Genomic DNA, 6,766 nt, shown 5'->3' on the forward strand with positions numbered 1-6,766 from the left:
CCGCGCAACATTATTCCTGGGTGTTTGGATTGGAATAAGAATAACCTTCAGGTATGTCTCTTTATGTTTAATGGGTCAACGTATTAATAGTAACTTCTGATGTAACGCGTTTTTTGGTCTTCGGCTGGACCAAAATGTTGGGAAATATATCACAAAAGGACGTCAGACGTCATTTAAAACCATTGAAATAAATCAGTGATGTGCGAAACTAGCAATAAAAGGACATATGTCGGTCATGTGGGTGATTTGAATTTGTAACTGATTGTGGTTTCATACGTTGATTGGCTGCGTGATTTATTATGCTGAGCATTTACGTAAAGCTTCATAATATAGACCAAATTTACAGAACAATTAGACTTCTTAAATGTTTTAATATTAATATTGTCTTGTATTGTCCACATTGAAAATCTATACATCATGAATGTATAGATCAGGGGAAATCGAAAAGCTGTTTTTTTTACTATTGCACTGTCAAAGTTTTATTCTAATTCGGAAAAGATTCGTTTACATAACTCAACTTAATCATTGAATTTGTAAAATTTCTGTGATGTTTCGATACATTTCACTGTTAAAGGATTTACCTGTGGGATAATGAACGATTAAACCCACAGCTACAACTCTCTGACTCCACACATGAAATCATTCATTTGGGCCTGAGGAGTATCCAGTGAGAAAACTATTTTTAAAATTAATTTAACCTCAGCTGGGAGTGTGTACTTTGTGGCATAAAACGACCCGGGGGAAAGGCAATGTGCATGTGTGTTGTCATGGGGCTGTAACCTGGGACACCTAGAGACACTGTGAACGCCTTAGAAACGCAATGTTAAATTTTAAAGGACGGTGTGGAGATAGGTTGGAAAAAAAGCTGAGGTCACATTATATTTAAGGGGCAGATGCGTGTTTCTTTGTGTGGAAAATCTCAAAACAGTAATTAAAAGAATTTATCTTCATTAAATAATCCACATGAACGCATTACATTTATTATAGTATCTTGATTTAAACCACTTAACAGTGGTTGTCTTGACAATTGTTGGTGTACATTTAAATGATCTTTAAAAAAATATGTGCATTATAAGCCTAGCTTCTAATAAAAGGACCTGTTCATCTAATTGCAAATGTAATTTTTTTGTGTCTGTATATTTTATAAAAGCCAAGATAAAGGTGAGACTTAATTTTCTAATAACGATAGCGAAATTTTTTGAAATATTCAAATTTATATATTCTAATCATGAGAAATAAACTAAATAAATGGTAGGTGGAAGTGTTTTTCATCAGTGGAAAAAAAAAATAGTGCGTGTCCGGTTTGGTTGACGGAGCGCGTGCAGCGCAGGAGTGAAGCGTGGCCTCCTCCCGTCTGTCCAGCTGCTGCCTCCCGGCCTGCAGTCACATCCCCTGTGAGAGCGTGAGTTGAGCTGGGATCTGCTGGGATCTGCTGGGACTGATTGTTAGTGGGAGCTGCTTTCTGCGGCGGCAGGCAGCCCGCGAACAGCGGGAACCCGCAGCAGCTCCATGTTTTGTCCCAAAGAGTGCGCGCACAAGGGCGGAGGTACTTTGTCATAGTTTTGGGGGGGGGGCAAGGTGGACAGCATTGCCAAGGTTGGATTTCTTTAAATGTTATATTTGGGGGGAGGGGTTTGGAGGGCGTCGGGTCCAGACTCCCTGTAATGTTCCAGAAGTGCGCAGCAGGCCGCATCAATTCCTCTTGCACGTGTCCCAAGTCCTGCTTTTCAGTCACATCCAGTGAATCACGTGGCTGACATTTAACGTTTATTTAAAGAGCTCGAACGTGTGGGATTGACCACAAGATCAGCTTTAAGAACAAAAGAAAACAAGCGATCAGTTGAGCAGTGGTGACATGCATTTGTTTACCGGCGGCCTGTATCTGCAATCGATTCAGTTCAGAGCAAAGTGAAAAGATCCCTGTTAGGTGGAGATAAGGTTACAGTAGCCGCAGATCTACGATCGACATACTTGCTATAAGAAAAAATTGAAATCTGCGTCCGAAGCCGTATTCTATCCACTGAGGGATTATATTTACTTGTTTATTTCTTCGTCGTGGAGCGTATTGTGCGTAACGCACCTTTGGCACAGTTTGGTGTGCGCGCGGCCCTGCAGAGGAGTTACTAAGGAGATGCGACGCTCCTCTGCTGCGCAACAGCAAATATGAAAACTTCCGCAGCCTACGACTAAATATGCTGGAAAAAAACAATTTATATGTTGGACCTAATCAGCGTGGTTTTCTCGGTAGGCTGGCGATCTGCGCCACATTTTTAATTCACGCACATTTCAAACCCTGATTCCAACTGAAACTCAATCCTTGTAAATACGTCCAAATATATCATTTGGCAATTGTTTTTCTAAAATGTAATTAACCACATCAGCTCAGAACAGTCTGAGGGATCAGTCCTCATATCTGGATTTGGTAGCTCTACACATGCGGCTGCGGCGCAGGCGTTATTTTTGAGGAGGGGGTGGAGGGTGTGATGATCAGACTTCGAGGAGGAGAAGCTTCCCTTCGGAGTTAGACGGTGACAAGTCGGGCAGGTCTGGGCACGCTCAGGCCCCCTGATACCTGGTGCCACCTAGCTGGGACTACATTAGTGTTATTACACCTGGACGGATGGCTGTGTGCTTTGAACACCCTCCTCCTCTGAACATTGATCAACTGAACTGTTCTGAAATGCACGCTTTGTTTGTTTGGACTTTTACAATATTAAAAGTCAAAGTATTCTAAAATGCACTCTGGTGTGCTGTTCTTGTTCCGCAGAGTGATCTGCCCCTCGCCAGATTACCTGACTTCTAAGATGTCCCAGTCTGCTGTTACTGAAGAAGGAGGCACCTTGAGCACCTGTGGAGCTCCCTGTGAGTGTCAACAACACCTGGATGACTGACTTTTCCACTTTACATCATGGTTTTGGATCAGGGCACAAGAATCCCATTAGTCTGTCATCACTTAAAAATAAAAAAAAATAATAAATAAATAAATAAATAAATCAAGATACGAACATTCAGTATTCAGTCATTAAAATGTAAGTGTTTGCATAAGTGTCTCAATAAGAGGCATGTTAATGCAAACTGAACAGGGTCACATGAACTCAATGCTCTGTGATTTAAATCAGAGCTCCTTGATGTCATTAATTAAACATAATTATTGAAAAAGGAACGATAACAATGATTTATGCTGATGTCCTTAAAATATTTTTGTATTTTCAAATGGTACTTAAACCCTTTTTAGGTGAAAGAAAAAAGTGTCCATCCATGTTTTTTTCTAAATTTTTGCACCTTTTTTCTCCTATAATAATATCTGTCGTTGCACATTTGTCTCTCTGATACACAAAGACTCGCTTAAGCTTTGAAAACAGTTGAGAATAGAATAGAATCGAACAGAAAGCCTTTATTAATCCCAGAGAGAAATTCTTTCAAGAAGAAATTCTTGAGCACTGGACCCCTGCATTGTGTTCACAGGGAGCCGGACAGCACCTATTTCGAGCTCCCCCCAAACGGCCAGCCGGGCGAACACCCGGTGCCCTCGACCAGCACCCCAGGGAGCCACCGCAACACCGCAGAGGTCTCCATGGACGTCTACCACATGAGAGACCTGAACGACAACGTGATGGTGGGGAACCTTTTATTTATTTAATACACACACACACACACACACACACACACACACACACACACACACACACACACACACACTGACAGAGGGCTCGTTTCCCTCCAGTGCTGAGGAGATTCCCTCCGATGTGCTTTCCCTCTGCTCAGCAGCTTTTTCCCTCTCTCCTCCTCCCTGCCGAGTGGCCCACGGGACTGTGTGTGGGCTGGTGAGTGAGTGAGTGTGTGTGTGTGAATGTGTGTGTGCATGTGTTGGATGAGGGCTCATTAAATCTGAGTCCCGGACCTCTTGCTGTTCCGCTCTGAAGCCATCTGTAGACTGAGATGTGGCCATGTACGTTTACAGATGTATTCACCTGCTGCTCCACATGGGGGATCTCCACATCCTGATCCCGAGCATTAATATTTTCGGTCTGATCATGTTGTTAACTCATGCAGGGATGAACACTTTCAGCACAATTCAGCTGATATTTGTTCAACCCATCGTTGCCTGATATAGTATATATGAAAATAACTGTTGCTCCCAAATGTGTTTATATGTTTCCTTCCCCTTATGATCTGGAACATTGGTCAGATCTAATCTTAAAGGAGGCAAGTCCAGGCCTGCCTGTCTGGTTAATGAATAGTCATGACAGAAAAAAAAAGGGGGGCGGAGTAAGGATTTGTTGTTAGATGCAAGGCAAGTGGAGTAGGCCCGCTGAAGTGAATGTAACAAGTGGAGGAAAGTAGAGGCAGGTTCCTCCTCTCCGTGCTCCATCATGTCCCGCTCCTCCGAGAGGCCACCGGCAGGGCAGCGGTTGAACTTCATGGTCAGATTGGACCACAGCAGAGTGAAAGAGCAATGAGAGAGGAGCCACATGGACGCCGTGCAGACGCAGCGTGTTTTTCCGGAGCATTAAGATGCTTTGTGATGTGGTGAGTCGAAGAGGAAACTCTTTCTGATTTAAGGATTTGATGAGTGGAGATGCTTCTGAATGATCTCACTGAAATGACTTGGCTTTCATTTCTGAACTGGGTGAAAGAATGAAGCCGGTGCTTACAGCTCACTGTAATGTGTGATATGTGTCTGTTTTGACTTAGCTTTAAACTTGTCTCCATAACGCACAAGAACAGCAGGATGGACATATTTCTATGACAGGGTTGCACTCAGACATGTTCTGATTGAATTAACTGTTGCTTTAACCTCCTATTTTTACAATCTGATCTAGATATACCTTTTCTAATTCAATGAAATGGAATCAAAATAGTCCATACGCCCAGGACAACATGACAATGAATGTCTTTTATCTGTCCAGCACTTTGCCAAATATTCCCAACAGGGGGCAACCTTCTTACACGTCTCTTTAAGGTCACCTCTCTTCATCCTTGCCTCTACTGAACAGAGCTGGTGTGGGATTATAGACATGCTTTACTTTTCATATGATACCAAAGCAAAAACCTCATGTCTTTATTATTCTATCAGGATGGATTGAGAAGACTTGTTTGTCTCTGTGTGTTTTAGTGTGATGAAGGGTTAAATGTGACCGGATTCAGAGAATCAGTGGTCGATAAAAAAACATTTTACTTAGAAAGAAACACGAGAATGCCAGTGCTCTCTTTATCCTCAGCCTGCAGTGTTTCTTCATGGTGTCAAGTGAAGGTCGCTCCGGCCGGTTAGGCACATTTCAAAACTCGGGTTTGAGTGGCAACGACCAGAATGTGTGACCAAAGGGGACATCAGACGCTGCTGAGGAGGGAAATGTAAACACACACACACACACACACACACACACACACACACACACACACACACACACACACACACACACACACACACACACACAGTGGCAGTAGTTTTTGCTCTGTTTCAACTTGTTGCGGATTAAGTTTAGGCATTAAAAGCAAGCACACCTGTGGATGCATGTATCGTTGTGACAGTGTGTGTGTGTGTGTGTGTGTGTGTGTGTGTGTGTGTGTGTGTGTGTGTGTTTGTGCATGTGTGTGTATGCGTGTGTGGGTATGATTTCTGTTGTTCACACACACACACACACACACACACACACACACCTGGGCTTCTCTTATGTGTGTAAAACCCCTTTTATGAAAAGAGCTGAGGGGAAATTCTGCGGCAGTTAACAGTTCGATAATAGAGGCCAGATTTCCTCTATTGTTCACCTTTGGAGAGGAAATGAATATCAGGGCTCACTGTAGCCTTGATGCCTATACAGACACATCTATAGGCGCTCTCATGTGCGCCGTCAGATATGAGACATTGCCTCAGTCGATGTATAGATCCGGAGGCGCGCGCATGCGTGCACCCTCATTTAACCTACAGAGTTTGCATTAAGTTGTGGACGTTGACCTGTATCTTTGCTTTCAGCCGCTGAAACAGGACATGGAGGCAAATGAGGTTTGCAAGTCCTTGTTTAACTTGTGGCCCTGTTAGCTGTGAGCATCTGAGGTTAAAAAAAAGAAAGAAAGAAAAACTAAGCCAAGAGTGAGTGTCGAGGTGTGAAGCTTTTGCTGTAGAGTGGTGTCAATTAAACAGTGAAGAGGGAACAGTGGGAGCAGTGAACGATATCAAGTCTGACTCTGAGGTGGCCATCCTGGTCTGGTGTGACGTATTTTACATTTAATAACTGGTGAAATTGGATATTCATGATTTTTCTTACCACTGCTCCACAGAGTCTGAGAAATGTTTGTAATTTTTAAGAACATTTTTTGGGGATTTTCCTGTTTACAAATTAAATTCGCTTCACTCCACATCTGGATTTGTCCATTAGTCCATTTTGTTTTGCTTGGAAATCGTGGCTTCGTATATAAATAATAATGGATTTCAACACAGTTTTAGATTGCTCGGACTAAACGGTTGATTCATTGCTGTATCGATACACAATAATGCGTAGTGGAGGTGTCTGACCCTTGAACTCTTGTTCTTTTGTGTGTTTTCCTTCTTGCCTTTCTCCCTCTCCCTCTGTCTGTCAGACCAGACAGTGTTTACTTAGTGCAGGCCTTCACAAGGTGTTTTCGGAGCGTGTGTGTACATGTGGCCCGGCATTGCCGTCTATGTCCGGGCATGCCATAATTAGAATGTCGTGCCATTTTTTGGGTTCCCATCACTCTTTCCCTCTCTGCTTCTCTCCCCTGGTCTCAGTCTATCGTTTCTCTCTCT

The sequence above is a fragment of the Salarias fasciatus genome, chromosome 20, assembly GCF_902148845.1.
Source record: "Salarias fasciatus chromosome 20, fSalaFa1.1, whole genome shotgun sequence".
Classification (NCBI taxonomy): domain Eukaryota; kingdom Metazoa; phylum Chordata; class Actinopteri; order Blenniiformes; family Blenniidae; genus Salarias; species Salarias fasciatus.